This window comes from Budorcas taxicolor, chromosome 2, assembly GCF_023091745.1.
Source record: "Budorcas taxicolor isolate Tak-1 chromosome 2, Takin1.1, whole genome shotgun sequence".
NCBI lineage: Eukaryota > Metazoa > Chordata > Mammalia > Artiodactyla > Bovidae > Budorcas > Budorcas taxicolor.
Genome location: NC_068911.1, coordinates 124,768,080 through 124,788,665, shown reverse-complemented (window position 1 = coordinate 124,788,665; position 20,586 = coordinate 124,768,080).

The following is a 20,586-nucleotide window of genomic DNA, read 5'->3' as shown; positions in this document are numbered from 1 at the left end:
GATCTAGAACTTCCATAGCCATTCTGTTGTCAGCCACACTGACAGCCCCACCTTGCTCATACCAAAACAGGCTCTCTTGGTCCTGTGATGTTCTGCACTAGCCCTGTTCTCAGTTGTGCTGAGTGTATCACATGTACAACAAATCATCCCTCTTGCGGGAAAATCCTCAGGTGGACTTTCTCATGGCAACAAACGGTTGCAGCAGTCCCAGGACTCAAGTGTACATCTCAGATTACAGGAGAAGATAACCTCTCTTCCACAGCCACTAAACAGAAGTAAGGGCTTTATCCTGACTGATGAACAGGGTCAGCATCTACCTCTGAATGGTCACTGTGGCCAGAGAAATGCTTTGGCTGTTGGTTAGGCCATAGCTCTAGGCTCCTTCCTGAATCAGTTAGTGGGGCAAAGGGATGTGATTATCATGATTCTGTTCAGTTCAGCTAAGTCGCTCCATCATGTCTGACTCTGCGACCCCATGGAATGGAGCATGCCAGGCTTCCCTGTCCATCACCAACTCCCGGAGCCTGAGCAAACTCATGTCCATCGAGTCAGTGATGCCATCCAGCCATCTCATACTCTGTTGTCCCCTTCTCCTCCTGCCTTCAATCTTTCCCAGCATCAGGGTTTTTTCCGATGATTATCATGATTAGCTTAGGCGAAGCAGAGCCTTTCTCTGGAGCAAGCGGTAAGTCAGTCCCTCCAAGAGAATGGCTGCCAACTAATGGGAGAAGGGTAGAATGGATGCCAGAGACCAGTCAAGAGTTTTAGCTACATCTTTTCTATTTGGAACCCATAGAAAAAGAAGAATTCCGTATAGTCACATTTCCAGACAGCTACAGGTTTACTGTACGCTTTATACATATTAACTGACTTGAATGACATAGTTCAAAAGTATATTCTTTATATTTGCTACTATTAACAGAAGTATACTGAACATAAATTAACCATTTAATGATGATTTGAGGTACTGATGTTGAAAATTTATTGTTTTACCAATTACATACAGGGACCGATCCCAGGAATTACTGAACTGTGCATTACAGTCCATGAAATGATCCAGAGCACTACACACTTGAATAAGTTGTATCTGCTTTTTACGACTTTTCTTTCTCTTCCTTTTCTTTCAATTGCTGCTTCTAATCTATAGTGGAATTGGGAACCACATAACGTAGGTTTTAAAATTGCATATAATTTAAAGTAAAAAGAAATCCCTCAGGTAGAACTGTGCCAGAATGCAAACCATGGTTGCCTGTGGGTAGGGGCATTAACTTGTTTTATGCATCTTTGTTTCCTCATTTTTTCCATAATGATTAAGCATGATTTTTATGATCTCTCTCTGTCACACACACACACAAACACACATACCACATACACACCCCATACACACATACACATGCAAAGCTAAAAGTAAATAGGATATAGATGTTGCCTTAAAATTCCCCAAGTGGAAAAATGTCCCAGCTACTAATTCTTCCAGCCTGTGACAGATCATCTAGTAGATTTCAGGCCTTGTTGTTGATTTTCTGTTGCCTGGTGTGTTCTGGGTCAGGGAATATATACGCTTGAGAAGAAAAGATTATAGAAATGTCAAAACATACCAAGGGGAAGGTCAGCTACCTACCCACTGTGAGGCTTTGACCCAGCAGTTCACCACCAGGCAGAGACTGGCCCTCAGCCTCAAAGACGGGGAAAACCAGTTTTCCCTGTGCCTCGGGGTTGCACAGTTCAAGAGGGTGATGACTCAACACTGTGGAGACTCATAATTGACATGTGTGCTTCTTGCCCAGAATATCAATTTAATGACAGACAATGAAAAAAGATCTGCTACTCAAAAGGAATTTTTCTCCTGGCATAGAAACCATATGGGGAGCCAAAGTATATTTAGAAAATTGATTTGGTGAGCATAAAATTAGAACAAATTATGAAGTGCCATAAGGTTAAAAAAAGGCTGGTACATCCATCCACCAATAGGCTGGGATCACAGCTGCCAATCACACCAGACTGTCTAAGGCCTCAGACCATTCCAAACAATGCTTTTGGGACACTGCCAAACTTTATCTTCATGGCTCACCATTTTATTTATTTCATTACCAAATAATCCCCTTTCTAATGAGCCATTCTTTCTTTAGATGAGCTAATAGAGTCACAAGCTATGGACAAAGATTATTGTTCTTAAAGTTACTCTTCATAGTTCCCTCTAAATATAGCTCTGAGAGAGTAGTTTTCAACTTCCAGGGCTACCTCATAGTTTTCCCTCACTCTACATACTACATTCAGCTTCTCAGAGAACTGAAATCCAAATCAAAAAGAATTCAAATAAACATAAAACCAAACTTACTGTCTCACCCACAGCTCCTCCACCAAACCAAATCAGTTCTCAAAACTAACTTCTCTTTTTAAAAAATAAAAGCTCTTCTTTGACTCTTCTTTCCCTGTTGCCCCTTATTCTTGAGGTGGCAAGTCTTGTTTACTCCTCCTTCTCAATGTTTCCCCTGTCCATGGCTTATTTTCCATTCCCATCGCCCCACTTTTTTTTGAAAAAAAAAAAAAAACTCAACCTGAATTACTGGCAACAGTCCAGTAATTCCTTTCCTTGCTTCCTGTTTCCTCTCTTTTCCTCTCATCTGCATATTATCACCCTATTAATCTTCTAGAAACTTTCTCAAAATATTTAAGAGCTCTTCATGACACAAAGAATGAAGTGCAAATGCTCTGGACTAGTGGTCAAAGTTCTCCCAAGTTTGGTCTTTATGTTCTGTTTCACTTCACTTTCAAGAAGAGTTTCCATTTCAGCCTTTGTACACTCACTGTGGACAAATGAAAAAGTCAAATACAGACAGTGCTTATGTTTTGCAAGGCAAACCTATAGCGAAGAAGTCTTAGAAATAAACACCAGTAGATACGGTTTGCAGATTTTCATTTTAGCAACTTATTCAATTTTTAAAAAATATTTCCTGTGTTTATGTTCACAGACACATACACACTTTCATAAAACCATGGCAAGTTACCAGGTGATCAACGAGTATCCATAGCTGCAGTCATGCTTTTGAAGGAAACCTAAACTTGTCCAGTGTAGGCCTTAATACGACAACTTCAGGCAAGAATTGTGTAACTTGTATTGTCTTGTGACCTACCATCATTCAGAAATATTGTGAAATGTAACTATTTCAGACATTTCACACGATAGAAATTCTGCTTATTTCTAATGCAGATGTGACCTTGAGGGATATAATACGATCTGTCAGGTTTGATCACCTTTCAATAAGAACCCAATACAAAGTAATTTGAGCAATAAAGGGGATATTTTGACTCATGTAACTCAAAACATGGCAGGGTTATACCCAAGTATTCAAATATGAACACAGCTCAACTCTGCATTTCTTCATGCTTTATTCCCCAGTAGATCCTTTCCAGATAGAAGGAAAGATAGTCACCAGCAGCTCCAGCCTTAGCAACTCCAGCAAAAAGATGGTGTCACTTTCCCAATAGTGTCAATAAACATGCTAGGGTGGATTCTTATCACGCCAGCCTGTGCCCATTAATGAACCAGGCACTGTGGCAGGGGGATACATTGTCTTGATTACCCAGGACTGTCTCCCATACTTCCGCTTCCTGCTGAAGACACAGGCTGGAGTCAGCCCCACTGTACTACGTGGATTGAAAATGGAGGAAATGTGGTTCTCCCAAGGAAAATCAAGACGCTGTTGTCTGAAGAAGTGAGAGCAGATATGAAACAAACAGGTGAATACTAGGAGTAGATTCTTGCATTCATGGGCATGCTTATTATCTGCTACTATCATATATTCATTAATGAGTCCTGAAACCTTATAATCAAATTTTAAGATTAACTTTAGCAATTTGTATCAACATTTTTAATATACATACCCTTAATCTGGCAATTCTATTTCTAGGAATAATAGCTATGCTCGGAAGTGTTTTCCTACATGCCCTCCACTGGCCTGTGTATATTAAAAATGTTATTTCATTTATTAATACAGAACTCTAAGATGGAGTGGTATTATCTCTGTCTTTGAGCTGAAGAAATTCGGCTGTTAAGGGACTTACACAAAGTTGCACAGCTAATAAGAGATAAAGCCAGAAGTCTGCCTTCAAATTCTTTACCACTATTAGTTATTTCTCAGCAGTCTCTGTGGCATATAGTCTCATGAATTTATTCTAAACAAAAATATGACAGGTGAGAAAAGATGAATATCCCAGGAGATTATTTATAAATATTTGTCCACAGAACTCAAATGTGAAATAAAGTTTCAATAAATTATATCAACCTACATGTGTCCCCTCATTATCTGTAAATATATACTAAGTTTCTACTCTATAAAATGATAAAAGATTAATGACTTTTGGGGGGATGGCTGTGAAATGACAATTTTGTTCAAACTAGCTATCTAAGCCATGGCAGCACTCACAGTCAAGGTTAATCAAACACAATAAGGCCTTGTGCACTGTTCATATCTATCACCGTGTCAGTTACCGTTTAGGAAGAAGTTGGATACTTAATCTCTACAACAACTCAAAATATATCTTTATATATTATAGCTGTCTACTGTCAGGCCACAGAGAGTTTTAGGCTAAATTATTTAACCTTGATGACACTCAACACTGGAACTTTCCATCACATGGGAAAGTGAGTGGCTTGGAAACCCACAGAGCTACTGGTTTTATCTCTTGCACCAAAGAATGAGGAGCTTCTGTTAGCAGTCAGAAATGTTCACTCTGCCCTAGTCCTCAAATCAGGGCAAAAGATAGGGCAGGACAGCAATGACCCTGAAACTCACAAAGAGCCTAGACCACTCTAAGGATGGCTGGAAATGTAGCCACACTGATCTAGGTTTCTGACAGCTGCCTGGACTAGCTGGCATGAGGGGGGAAACTGAATACTTAGAACTCTGTAACACACAGAAATTTCTGATGATCAATTAGCTTATAATGCCCCCTCTTCTTTTTACCGTGCCTCTTATTTCTCGTTATCCTCAGGAATATATCCTCGGTAAATACAGCCCTAAAACACTCCGGAAAAGCACGTGAAGGAGAAGCTCATTTGCACAAGAGTAATGATTTAGTCCTGTGAACTTTTAATTTGCATAATCCCCTTTCCTCCCCTCTTCCACCCTTTGTAAAGTTCTTTGATATTTTTTCCTCCAAATGATGTGGGTTGGGGAAAAGAATTAAGCAAGCATCAAAGTTCTCGCTCCTGTGTTCCCAGCTATTACATTAATCTTTAAGATTTTTCTCTCTCATTTATTAAAAATCAGTGACTCATCCAACTTTACACATAAATCCACATCAAAGTTAATTAGAATCTTGGTAAGGCTAATGTTTGTCTCTTCCTTTATTAATTCCTAGAAGCTTGAATCAAGGCTCTGTGTGTGACTGTGGAAGAAATGAAAACAGAAGCCAGTGGAAGCAGACTGACCTGCCAGTGCTTCACAGGCAGTGTTCGCGTGGCTGAATTCAGAGTTGGGCCCAAGGTCGCTTGCTGTGAAGGAGCACCAGGCCTCCATGTAGCCCAGCTGATGATCAGGCCAGCCTCCTCTGGAACTTGGGTGAACTCTGACACTAATCTGAAAGAGGGAAGATGGCGGTAAGAATTAAACAATGGAGGATAGAGCGTTGCCTGCTGATGAATTTTTCTCTCCCTCCTCTGTGATCAGGAAAAGCAGCCAATCATTCTTGTACCTTGACTGTCTCTTCTTCCTTCCTATAAAGTTAAAATTATGTGTGTGTGCAACTTTACAGAACTTCTACAGGAAGCAGGGGGAATAATTGCAAGAGGTAGGAGGGGTACAAGATGAAAATTATTATACAGCAAGATATTTCTGCATTTGGAAACACATACCAAAAGCATTTCCATACCTGGAAACAGAATATATAGAGAGGTACATGAGCAGGACAAGGGACTCAATCTAACATACTTATTAGCGAGAAATTGACAGTACCTGCTCTAGGATTTCTTTGCATATTGATTTTGCTTTTAGGAGGTTTGTATGAAAATCACATAAAACAAACTGAGAACACAAACTTTCTTCCCAAACCATTCTTGAAAATCTTCCAAAGCATTTTTTTTATTTTAAAAACATAGTTGCTTTATGTATTAACATTCCAAAGTCTAAAGAATATACAACAGGAAAGTTAAAATCTCATACTAGTGCCCCATAATAAGAGGCTTGAATCATCCACAGATAAGACAAGTTTGTGTTTTCAATCACTAAGTCATGTCCAACTCTGTGTGACCCTATGAACTGCAGCACACCAGGCTTCCCTGTCCTTCACTATCTTCTGGAGTTTGCCCAGATTCATGTCCATTGAGTTGGTGATGCTATCTAACCATCTTATCCTCCGCTACCCCCTTCTCCTTTTGCCTCCAATCTTTCCCAACATCAGGGTTGGTTTTTTTTTTTTTTCCCAATGAGTCAGCTAAAGTTTAGAGCATAATAAACTTATTTCACATTAATACATTTGGAACTACTCTTTACAAAGCCATATAATTCCATGCTATATGTAAAGAGATAATTTGAAGTCCTAGAAAAACTTATAACCCAAAGAGTTAATATTGAGTTTAACCCACACTGGAAGGCTAATGCAGGCACTCCAGCTCCCACCTGAGAGTTCCAGCAAACCCCATCCCCAACCCAGGGGCCACCACTTCTCTGGGTGTGCACTGCTCCCCCTCTAACCCCTGAGCCCAGCAATGAACAACCCTACCAGTTGGCAGCCCCCTGAATCCTCAGGTTATTACTGAGGATAAAAAAGTTCTCTATCTTTTGGCCTGAGGACAGGCTAGAGAAATCTGTTTGACCCTTCGCTAGAGGAATCTCAGCAGTGCCTGGTGGTGGTAACAATTTAGTGCAGCAGCACTTCCCCTTATCTCCTTAGCTCTCTCCTTCCCCAGGAACTTGCCAGCACTGCAGGCCACTTTCTGAGAACAATCATGGCACTGTACTCAGAGCTTCCTACCTTAACCCTGATGACTAAGACTTTCTTCCAGGTCACATTCCACGTGCTCAGATTCTTTCCTCCCAGGAAGTTTCTGACCCTTTTCCATCACCTTCCTCTCCCCTTCAAAACACAAGTGTCAGGCAGTCTCACCAGCTTGTCCAGAGCCAATGCTCCTGAGCCCCAGCTTAAGCTTACTTCCCAGGAGGCTCTTCTGCCTCCAATGAACAAGAAATCCAGGCAAGCTGAAACCCCAGAAGAACTGACAGTTCCAAGGAAGAGTCCAGGAAAAGGACAGGGAAGGTAAGAAGCAGAATCAAGAGCACTTTCAGTCCTACAGAGAGACAGCCGCAAGATTGATTTGGATCAATGGGCGCTGGGAAAAATTGAAGGCGAGAGAAGAAGGGGGCGACAAGAGGATGAGATGGTTGGACTGTATCACCAACTCAATGGACATGAGTTTGATTAGGCTCTGGGAGTTGGTGATGGACAGGGAAACCTGGCGTGCTGCAGTCCATGGGGTCACAAAGAGTCAGACATGACTGAGTGACTGAAATGAACTGAATGGGTGCTTCACTCCATTACACAGTATGGCTGAAATGTAGGGCTGGGGGTGAGTACAAAAGGCTCACATATGATAAGAAGTTTGTAATATTCACATTGTCACATAAGACAAGGTAAATCAGACTTGGGTTTGGAAATTTACATAGCCAAGTTCAAGTCCTTGTGGCAATTCTGCCACTTTTCTGCTTGTGACTGTTTAGTCTCTTTGAGATACGAAAAGGTTGTTTTCTAGCATCTCTTGGGCCTTCCTTCCCTAGATGCTACATTTAAACTTCCTCTTCACTTTCCAATGCTGAACCCACCTGGTCTTAAGGATCTACTGTTGTTTTATATGAAACATAATGATAAACATTAAGTTTTGACACACCCTCTGTGCAACACTAACTCAACACCTACAAATGAGACATTTGTTGTGATTCAATATATGTAATAGAAATCATTGAGAGGAGTCAAGTTTTATACAGGGGTAGGATCCGAAGAATTGATGCTTTTGAACTGTGGTATTGGAAAAGACTCTTGAGAGTCCCTTGGACTGCAAGGAGATCCAACCAGTCCCTTCTGAAGGAGATCAGCCCTGGGATTTCTTTGGAAGGAATGATGCTAAAGCTGAAACTCCAGTACTTGGGCCACCTCATGCGAAGAGTTGACTCATTGGAAAAGACTCTGATGCTGGGAGGGATTGGGGGCAGGAGGAGAAGGGGACAACAGAGGATGAGATGGCTGGATGGCATCACTGACTCGATGGATGTGAGTTTGAGTGAACTCCAGGAGATGGTGATGGACAGGGAGGCCTGGTGTGCTGCAGTTCATGGGGTCGCAAAGAGTCGGACATGACTGAGTGACTGAACTGAACTGAGGATCTAAAGTCAGCATGTAAAATCAAACCATGTAGCAGCTAAATTTGTTAACCCCTTAATTTCAAGTGCATAATGTTGTGTATACTTGCCCTACTTGGTAATATATATCACTTTCAAATGATTCCATTTAACCTAAGTGACATGAAGAACATAATTTTCAATATTGTTTGATTTTGTAAGAAAAGAGAGTGAGAAGTTAGTATTCTTCATTGAGTTCTGAATGAGGCAGCTGGTTTGCATTTAGAGTACATGTTCTATTAAAAAACAAACAAAAAACGAAACCATGTCTTTAAGGGCTAGAATCCCACAGAGCAGCAAGATGCTGCTCTCTGAGAATCACACAAGAGCTGAGGCAGTGCAGGGGAGCAGCAGTTGTTGGTGTCATGGTAGGTGCACTATTAAAATGAATACTTTTGTCTTTAGCTCACTTTTATCTTGTTTTTACGGTTGTCGAGGCTGTTGGTTTGCTAAGCCAAGCACTTTTAGATAAATTCCAATAAATTAAATGTATATGTGTATGTGTATGAAATGCAACCCCACTGTAGAGGAAAAAACATATATCAGGTTGATTACCCAGTAGAGTTTACTTATTTGCCTATTTAATCGAAATATGAAGTTTGACTCCTTTTTACTGGGCAACTAAATCTCGTATTGCCACTGCTGCATGCAAAAAGATGTCCATATATACACACGAACACATAGCATACTGCCACCACTGAGGGGGCAGACTATGAAACATCTCCATCCAAAATCTCAAACTTTTATCAACTTTGTCCCACTTGTCATCAAATGCCCTGGCATCTACAACCCTCATCCCACCCTTGCCATGTGGCCAGATGTCTCATCTACTTCCTGGAGCCCGTGAGATACTTACATGGGACCGACGATGGCCCTGTGCGCACTGCACTCCTCTGGGGCCCCACCAGCAGCCAGCCCCAGCGCCTGGCCCTGCTCTGTGCCACAGTTGCTGCTGCCCTCACCATGACCAGCACTATGGCCATCATCGCCTTTCTGCCCCCAGCACTGTGCTAGTCTCAACTGTTGCTGCATTGCTGAGATAACAGTTCTGCTGGCTGCCTCTCCCCACAAAAAGCAAGAAACAGAGGAAAACAAAACCATTCTTGGCTACCAGTCAGCTCTCTCCTTCAAGAGTTCAAGGTCTGAATTCCTGGGTTATAAGGAATCAAAGACACCACCTCAGGAGCGAAGGAGGGACCTTGTCAGCAGAGGGCATATTTCAGGTTGGTTGATGATGAGAAAATCATTAACATGAGAAAATCAATGAGAAAATCATTAACACAAACACACTCATAGCACTTGAACACTCTAGGCATTAAGTGCTTGACACACATGAACTCATTTCAAACCATTATTTTGGTCTCTTTCAATGCTAAGAACATGTTGGCCCTGTAATTTGGCCTCCTCACACACACAGAAGTCGCTCAGTCTTGACCGACTCTTTGCGACCCCATGGATTGTAGCCCACCAGGCTCCTCGGTCCATGGGATTTTCCAGGCATGAATACTAGAGTGGGTTGCCATTTCCTTCTCCAGGGGATCTTCCTGACCCAGGGATCGAACCCGGTCTGCCGCATTGGAGGCAAACGCTTTACTGTCTGAGCTACCAGGGAAGTCCATCAAAAACACAGAAGAGTAGTACTAAGCTTCAAAAGGATGTCAGTTGAGATCTTTTATAGATGAAATCTACTTCCTAGAAGTCAACTCGCCAATTATATGCACAGCTGGAGACAAGAGGCTGCAAAAGAAGGTTCAACTGGAAAATATCTTGGGTACCCAATTGGATCCAGTTATTCTGCATCTGTGGATTTAAAATGATCATCATCCATGGTGGAATAGATGTGTCCCTTGTTGCTTAGAAAATCCACAGCTAGCTTGACTGAGGCTATGGACATGTGTTGGAGTTGGTTCTTGAGATCCTGAAAGTTCAATCCTTCAGGTCTTGGGCAAGACTTGATCAAATTCAGCACCTGTTTCTGGGCCACAGTGAGGCCATTTGGACTTTCCAGTAGGAGGGAAAGCCCTGTCTCTGTAATCATCAGCAAGAGTGACAGTTCTGTCTCCACAGTCAGGGAACATCCAGACTGCAATAAGCGTCATAGCTGGCTTCTCCCAAATTCTGAACAGCACTAGCAGTCCTAGATGGCTAGATTGCAAAATAAAGTGTAGACTTCCCAGGGACAGATCATATGTTCACAGTCACCTTTTTAAACGTCTTTGATAATGAAAATGAGTAGGGAACATTTATATATACAGACATACATGTATTTGTATTTATATGTCTATCTCATATACATGAGATATACATAAGAAAACAAATGTATCATATATATAAAAACATATATAAAAAGTAGAGACTTTTTATACACGTTTTTCTCATATATATGTATATATAAAGCAGAAAACCATGTATAAAAAGTATTATTGTTGTTCAGTTGCTCAGTCGTGTCCGACTCTTTACGACCCCATGGACTGCAGCACGCCAGGCCTCCCTGTCCCTCACCATCTTCGGGAGTTTGCCCAAGTTCATATAAAAAGTAAAATGAACCCTTATATACCTGCCCTAACTTCAATAATTATCAACATGTGAATGATATTGTTTCATCTATACCTACAGGACTATTTTGAAGCAAATTGCAGACATCCTATGATATCATCTATAAATACCACAGTATGTGCGCTAGTTATCAGCTTAACACTGTGCAGCTCCAAACCCACCCTTCCTTGTTCCAGGATGTGATCCTAAAGATAGACCCTAGAAATATTTCTCTTTTGGCAAGATGTTAAGCTTTGTCATTAGAGGACATCAGAGAGACACTGGAAGAGGAAGGGGCATCTCTTCCAGCTTCTGCTGTGCTCTCTGCTGCTTGTCTGTGGTTGAGGGCAACCAAGCTCAGGAGCTTCACAGGGGCACTCAACTCCCATTGAGTTTCAGCAGCACCCGAATGGGTGGCTTCCTGATGAGTTCTGCTGGCATATTGGCCAACCTCCAGTGAGTCTCACAGGTGCCCAGCTGTGAGATCAGATATTCTCATGATTTCATGTGTATGTGTGTGTGTATATACTACATATAAAACACTTCCATAATTCTAAAATTATAATCACAAAACAAAATATATTAGTGAAGTCTCATTTGTGTCCCCTTCCTTTTTCTTTAACAAGTAATTTTTTATTGTCATTTCTTCAATTTAAAAAAATAAAAGCAAAAATATTCACATTCCCCTTCCTTAAAAAAGTAGCACATATATGGACTATTTTGTACTTTGCTTTTTTTCCCACTCAAAAACATATCCTGAAAGTCACTTCATAAATGTGGAGATACTTCTAGTGCAGTTGCTTAGTATCCCCTGAGTGAACACACTGTACTGTATCCAACCATCCTTGAACTGGTGGACATCTGAGTTATCCCCAGTCTTTTGCTATTATAGGCAATGCTTCAGTGAACATGTCTTTTGGTTTGTCAGAGTATCTTTAGAATAGTATCAGTTAGCTTTTGCTATCTATAGCACATTACCTCAAAACTTGGTGGTGTAAAGCAACAATCTCATATATTAGCTCAGCATTCTGTAGGTCAGCAATTTTGGCAGATTTCAACATGTGACTGACAGCTGACTTCAGTCACATGTTCTCACTCATGTGACTCAAGTCAGCTGTCATCTATCTCAGTTGGAACTGGATAATCCAAGGTAGAGCCATTCTCGTCAGCAGGTTGGATGGCTGTCAACCAAGATGCCATGAGTGGCCTCTTACCACCCAGTAGGCTAGCCAGAACTCGTTTATGCCTTCTTGTGTCAATCTCAGGGTTCCAAGCACATCAAGAGAAAACAAGCCCCAGTGCACAAGTACTTCTCAATTTTCTGCTTGCATTAACTTTGCTACCATCCCAGGGTACTCAGACAAACCCACTGTTTGGGGAAGAGGGTGACCACCCAAAGACATGCGTACAGGCAGAGGTATTCTAGAAGTCATTTACAATCCACCACAAGGATAGATTCCCCAGGGACTAGGATGTTGGGTCACAGGGCAAATTCCAATGTAAAACTTCCAATTCTCCCTACCCTTAACCCTAGGGATTAGGCCATTTGTATTCCCTCCCACTAGGAACACAAGTGCCTGTTTCTCAGTGTCACCAATAGAGTATATTTTCAAACTTTTATATTTTTTGTTGCTCTAAAAGCAAGTGATGAGTCTCAGTGACTAATTTAATTTAATGTCCCAATATGAATGAGATTGAGCGTTCTCCTCATATGCTTAAGAACCATTTGATTTTTTTGTGAACTGCCTATATTTCTTGTCCATTTCTTTCATAGTAATTGGTCTTCTCTACTTTTACAAGCTTTTTTATATTAGGACTTTAGCCCTTTATCAGTGATATAAATTACAAATACGTTTTTCTAATTTGTCATCATGGTTTTTTTAAAAAAAAAACCGTGTTTCTGGATGTTGAGCCATTGTTGGAATAACTTTTCTCCATTTCCAAACAATGAGGGAATTCACCCATGTTGTTCTATATCTGTGTGTTGAGAGGAGGGGATCTAATTATTCATTTCCCTATCAAGATACCACCTTTGTTGTAGACTAAATTTCTTTAACTAATTGGGTGTGTATTCAGTTGACATTTAAAGTATGACTAATTCCAAGTGAAAATATGACTTATTCAGATTCTGTATTCTTGTCCTCCATCTCTGCCTCTATCTATAGCTGAGTTTACACTCCCTTTTAAAACTAACTCAAATCCCAACTCCTGTCCACACTGCCCAGTGAGTCAGCAGGAGCCTCCCAGTTTCCATATTACTGGGGCAGTTGAAAGTATAAATTCCTGATTGTGTGATCTCAGGCAAATTGCTCAGCCCTCCTAAATCTTGGTCATTTTTATCTTTAATCTGTGAGGATAAGAAAACCTTCTTCACAGGGTCATTTAATAGGATCAATGAGATAATGTAGGGAAGTCATAAGTACAGTGCTGGACCATAGTAAGGGCTCAATAAATCATGGGTACCCATTAAAGAAGTGGAGAGACCAAGTAATAAAAAAAAAAAAAAGGCAAGTACCTAAGACTGAGAAATGTGGGCTTAATGCAGAAAAAACTTTGTTGACAGTGATTAATATGTGTGTATACATGTGTACATAAATTGGGAAAGCACACACAATAGTGTTTTCTTCAGTGTGTTTCATTTGAGGATACTTCCTTATAGATTGAGAGTGGCAGGCCTCTGCTTGGCAAGGAACTTTCACACTCTTTGAGTATGCCAGCTTTGAAGCCAACTGATGGGAAGAATAGGCAAAACCATAAGAAGCAGAAGACACTTCTGGTCAGCTCATGCCTTAAGAAATCAGTTTTAGACTCAAGATCTGCTGAACAGCTGAGCATTTGACCTGCAAACACTGAAGTTCCAGTGTGTCTCTTCTATTCCTGGCACTCCATCCCAGAGGACTTCATATCATGTCCTGCCAGAGGCTCCCCCTCTAATCCCTGATTCAGAGCTGCTCTTGGCAGTGGTGTGTTCCAGGTAACCAACTCCTTCCAGTCACATTCATAGGACTGCAATTCCTATTGCTCAGCTGGTCTTCATTCCAGCAGTTTCTGCCCCAAGAGTCTAGGGTGTCAGATGTAAATCTTGAGGGGGAAAAAAATAGATGTTAGTAAGGCCAGAGCTAAACTGAAACAAGGAGAGAGACTTTAAAATACCAAAGTCATGGAATTACACTTGTGAGGTGTGTGAGGGTGCTGGGCTTGGTTATATTCTGGCATGGTTGAAACTGGAATTATGTAACTCAGTAAGGCAATCTAGAGCTGACCTTGGTATATGGGACTGTTAGTTTTAAGCTAAGTGGTTTTTAAAATATCAGAAAAGTGACTGCCCCTGGGTCTGTGGGGATGAGGAATTCACTTGGGAAGCTACATGAGAGAACATTCTGGAGTAATGACAATGTTCCGTATCTCCACAGGGGTTGGAGTTACCCAGGTGGCACAGGCATTCATTGAAGTTCACAAATGTACACCTGAGATTTGTGCATTTCTTTGTAAATTTTACACTAAAAATCCACCTTAAACTCCATTAATGAACAGGTATGCCAAAATAGCAAAATATTCAGTTCACTGATATCTGAAGTTAGTTGAAATGTATTTAACAGACTAATGAATAGAATAGGATGAATAGTGGATGGAATAAAAACAAGCAGAGTCAGATGGTAATATCTCACTGGCGAGTACGCATGTCTACAATTCTTTCAACACGTTTGAAATTTTTCATAATAGAATGTTAGGGAAAGTTACCTAATGCTTTATCAGAAGCAAACCAGCAAACTCTGGGTATACAACAACACTGAGGGTGTCACTGGAAATACAGAATCCCTTCCAGTACCCTCTGTTTTCCCCTTGGCCACTGACTTTCTCCCGGACACAAACCCTGGCCCACACATTCTTCTTCTTCCCCTGCACTTTCATAGCCATGCCTTCACCCTCTGGGAAAGGATGAATGGAAAAAAACAGTGCAAGGTACTCAGCTATTGGACAGCTTTTGTGATGAAGACTCAATCCAACAACTGTCATGGTAAATTCTCAGCATAGTACTTTTCTGCTTCCAGAAGACTCTAAAAGCTTTTTTTTTTTCTTTTTTTTTAAGGAACTAATTGCAGTTATATAAACTTCTTAATATTCCAGATTTTATAGAAAAGGTTGTCTCCTAATAATGGCATGGAGAAATGACCAGTATTTGCCTCTTATTTCCATTCCTCATGGGGAAAAAAAACATAACACTTGTTGAGCTCTACATATGGAACACATGTTTTGCATACATTGGCTCACAGAGTTCTCATCGCTCTGCCAGTATATAGACAGCCCCTGATTCCTCTTTTTAAAATGAAGCTCATGACCATAGAGCCAGTAAATAGATCTAGGTCTCAAACCAAGATCTCCTCAGCTCAAAATCATGTTCTTTTCACCAAAGCACATTGTCTCTGGCAATTAAAATAGGTTATGTTCTGCAAAGCTAACATAACTCCAGGAACAGCAGTCACTTGGCCAGGATTTGACAAAATATCACTAGTAAAGGAATAAAATTCATAAGAGCAGTTTCACGTTCTACTTCCAACTGTTTTTACCAAACCACCGCCCACCCAAAGGTATTTTTAACAATTTACACTTCCCACCAGTATTATTGAAATATATAACAAGAGTATAAAACTTGGCAACAATTTCCATATTTTCTGACCCTTCAGGGAGCTGTTCAGGGTTTATTTAATAAAGCTGCTTAACTGAAAGGAATCTACTTTTAATGTCATTGCTGCTTGTTCATCAGTTATAAACATATAGCTCAACTCCTTATTGATCTTCCACACATGCTTAAACATCAAAAAAATTCCCATCTGATGGAATAATGGCAACTTTTCCCCACATTAAACCAGATTCCTAAATTACTGAAACGATTTAGTAACCATCCAGTTCAGTTCAGTTCCGTTCAGTCGCTCAGTCATGTTCGACTCTGCGACCCCATGAATCGCAGCACGCCAGGCCTCCCTGCACTAATTATGCTGACTACAAGCAAAATGGCTGTCTGGGGAGGCCTGACAAATAGCTGTGAAAAGAAGAGAAGCGAAAAGCAAAGGAGAAAAGGAAAGATATAACATCTGAATGCAGAGATCCAAAGAATACCAAGAAGAGATAAAAAAGCCTTCCTCAGCGATCAATGCAAAGAAATAGAGATAAACAACAGAATGGGAAAGACTAGAGATCTCTTCAAGAAAATTAGAGATACCAAGGGAATTTTTCTTTCAGGATTTGAAACAGCTCAACTGGTATTCCATCACCTCCACTAGCTTTGTTCATAGTGATGCTTTCTAAGGCCCATTTGACTTCACATTCCAAGATGTCTGGCTCTAGATTAGTGATCACACCATCATGATTATCTGGGTCGTGAAGACATTTTTTGTACAGTTCTTCCGTGTATTCTTGCCACCTCTTCTTAATATCTTCTGCTTCTGGTCCATACCATTTCTGTCCTTTATTGAGCCCATCTTTGCATGAAATGTTCCCTTGGTATCTCTCATTTTCTTGAAGAGATCTCTAGTCTTTCCCATTCTGTTGTTTTCCTCTATTTCTTTGCATTGATCACTGAAGAAGGCTTTCTTATCTCTTCTTGCTATTCTTTGGAACTCTGCATTCAGATGCTTATATCTTTCCTTTTCTCCTTTGCTTTTCGCTTCTCTTCTTTTCACAGCTATTTGTAAGGCCTCCCCAGACAACCATTTTGCTTTTTTGCATTTCTTCTCCATGGGGATGGTCTTGATCCCTGTCTCCTGTACAATGTCACGAACCTCATTCCATAGTTCATCAGGCACTCTATCTATCAGATCTAGATCCTTAAATCTATTTCTCACTTCCACTGTATAATCATAAGGGATTTGATTTAGGTCATACCTGAATGATCTAGCAGTTTTCCCTACTTTCTTCAATTTGAGTCTGAATTTGGCAATAAGGAGTTCATGATCTGAGCCACAGTCAGCTCCCGGTCTTGTTTTTGTTGCCAGTATAGAGCTTCTCCATCTTTGGCTGCAAAGAATAGAATCAATCTGATGTCGGTGTTGACCATCTGGTGATGTCCATGTGTAGAGTCTTCTCTTGTGTTGTTGGAAGAGGGTGTTTGCTATGACCAGTCCATTTTCTTGGCAAAACTCTATGAGTCTTTGCCCTGCTTCATTCCACATTCCAAGGCCAAATTTGCCTGTTACTCCAGGTGTTTCTTGACTTCCTACTTTTGCATTCCAGTCCCCTATAATGAAAAGGACATCTTTTTTGGGTGTTAGTTCTAAAAGATCTTGTAGGTCTTCATAAGACCATTCAACTTCAGTTTCTTCAGCGTTACTGGTTGGGGCATAGACTTGGATAACTGTGATATTGAATGGTTTGCCTTGGAGAGGAACAGAGATTATTCTGTCGTTTTTGAGACTGCATCCAAGTACTGCATTTCGGACTCTTTTGTGGACCATAATGGCTACTCCATTTCTTCTGAGGGATTCCTGCCCACAGTAGTAGATGTAATGGTCATCTGAGTTAAATTCAGTCCATTTTAGTTTGCTGATTCCTAGAATGGCGACATTCACCCTTGCCATCTTTTGTTTGATCACTTCCAATTTGCTTTGATTCATGGACCTGACATTCCAGGTTCCTATGCAATATTGCTCTTTACAGCATCGGATCTTCCTCCTATCAGTACAAACAAAGCTAGCGGAGGTGATGGAATTCCAGTTGAGCTGTTTCAAATCCTGAAAGATGATGCTGTGAAAGTGCTGCACTCAATATGCCAGCAAGTTTGGAAAACTCAGCAGTGGCCACAGGACTGGAAAAGGTCAGTTTTCATTCCAATTCCAAAGAAAGGCAATGCCAAAGAATACCACACAATTGCATTCATCTCACAAGCTAGTAAAGTGATGCTCAAAATTCTCCAAGCCAGACTTCAGGAATACATGAATCGTGAACTCTCTGATGTTCAAGCTGGTTTTAGAAAAGGCAGAGGAACCAGAGATCAAATTGCCAACATCCGCTGGATCATGGAAAAAGCAAGAGAGTTCCAGAAAAACATCTATTTCTGCTTTATTGATTATGCCAAAGCCTTTGATTGTGTGGATCACAATAAACTGTGGAAAATTCTGAGAGAGATGGGAATACCAGACCACCTGACCTGCCTCTTGAGAAATCTGTATGCAGGTCAGGAAGCAACAGTTAGAACTGGACATGGGACAAAAGACTGGTTCTAAATAGGAAAAGGAGTATGTCAAGGCTGTATATTGTCACCCTGCTTATTTAACTTCTATGCAGAGTACATCATGAGAAACGCTGGACTGGAAGAAGCACAGCTGGAGTCAGGATTGCCAGGAGAAATATCAATAACCTCAGATATGCGGATGACACCACCCTTATGGCAGAAAGTGAAGAGGAACTGAAAAGCCTCTTGATGAAAGTGAGAGAGTGAAAAAGTTGGCTTAAAGTTCAACATTCAGAAAACGAAGATCATGGCATCTGGTCCCATCGCTTCATGTCAATAAATGGGGAAACAGTGGAAACAGTGGCTGACTGTATTTTTGGGGGCTCCAAAATCACTGCAGATGGTGATTGCAGCCATGAAATTAAGACGCTTACTCCTTGGAAGGAAAGTTATGACCAACCTAGACAGCATATTTAAAAGCAGAGACATTACTTTGCCGACTAAGGTGCGTCGTGTCAAGGCTATGGTTTTTCCAGCGGTCATGTATGGATCTGAGTTGGACTGTGAAGAAAGCTGAGCGCTGAAGAACTGATGCTTTTGAACTGTGGTGTTGGAGAAGACTCTTGAGAGTCCCTTGGACTGCAAGATCATCCAACCTGTCCATTCTAAAGATCAGACCTGGGTGTTCATTGGAAGGACTGATGCTGAAGCTGAAACTCCATACTTTGGCCACCTCATGCAGAGTTGACTCATTGGAGACTCTGATGCTGGGAGAGATTGAGGGAAGAAGGGGACGACAGAGGATGATGGCTGGATGTCATAACCGACTTGATGGACATCAGTTTGATTAAACTCTGGGAGTCGGTGATGGACAGGGAGGCCTGGGGTGCTACGATTCAAAGTCACAGAGTCAGACACGACTTAGGCACTGAACTGAACTGACCATTTTTATTGGTTTTCTATCTTGGTCTTAGGTCAGAGGTCTTACTCAGCTTCCTACTAGGGTTTTAACTATTTGAATCAAGACTAGCCTCACCTGGCAGGCAAACTATGCCTTATTACTCATTTATGTAAAATATTTATGATACCTGCCCCTCTGAAGAACAGGATTGGTCAATGAGGTTAGGTTTGTAGGTATTCTCAGCAATGTTTATCAGGCCTCCAATTCCACTATTCTATTTGGCCAGCCTCTCCACACAATAAAGGGAATTGAGGAGTGCTTTGGGAGACAGAAAGGCAGATGCTGCTGCAAACAGGCTTGCTGAAATAAACAATGTTAAAAATCTATTTTAATTCTTTTTAACAGAAAACTAGGGTTTGAAAAGGCATGTTTTCACTTTGATCAATATAAGTGAAAGTGAAGTCACTCAGTCGTGTCCGACTCTTTGTGACCCTGTGGACTGTAGCCCGCCAGGTTCCTCTGTCCATGGGATTCTCCAGGCAAGAATACTGGAGTGGGTTGCCATTTCCTTCTCCAGGGGATCTTCCCAACCCAGGGATCAAACATGGGTCTCCCGCATTGCAGGTAGATGCTTTATTCTCTGAGCCACCAGGGAATCCCTTGATCAATATAGGTCCAGAGGAATCCAGGCAATTCCACTATGGATAACCTAAGATATTCTATTTGAACCTAGTTCAACACTCGAGTGCTGACAGGCAGTACTCAAACTCTATCCTGCTTGGAATTACACTGCTTTATTCATCAATTATGACTTTTGGAAGAGTATATGTGTAAATACTATTTTTTATAATCTAGAACCTTGTACATTCTAACCTTACAAAAATAAACTGGTATGTGCATGTGTACATTTATTTCAAGATAAAGTTATTTCTGTGTTAATATCAAGGACAGGAGACAAAAATCTTCAGGGACTTTAAGTGCAGCTCTCTCCAACCTACACTTACACATTCTTCTGGTGGAGCACAGAAATAATCCATACACCTAACAAGTTCCTGGGGAAAATCTTATAGGTTTATAAACCATTCTTTGAGAGTTTTATTCAGTACCAGTATGTGGACAAAGAAACTGGACTCGCCATGTCCAGAAGTATAAATTTTGTTGGCATGAAACAAAAAATGTACTCAAATTTTGGTTAAAGATCTGATTTTTAAAGACATGTATTACTTACCAAGGCCTTGAAAAAGATAAATGGAATGTCTACTAGTCAAAACTTGTTTAAATGCTCATTTTCATCATACTGATTATCTCAATGGTAAACAGGTCTTAGGAGTATCTTTGGACCTAATGTTCTTAATGAGGAAACACTACATGAATGGCTTGTCAGATGGTCTGGACTTGATTCTCTCATCTGTGATTAGTGCTTTAAGAAACATCATTATACACTTTTAGCTCAGAAACCTGGAGTACTGTGATCACAGCATTGGAACAAATTCTCGTGCATCCCTAATGAAGTAAACCTGAAGAGACTTGGAAAAAACTTGAACACACCTGGAAAGTTTTTCTAGTTTCTCCCCCTCAAGTCCTAACAA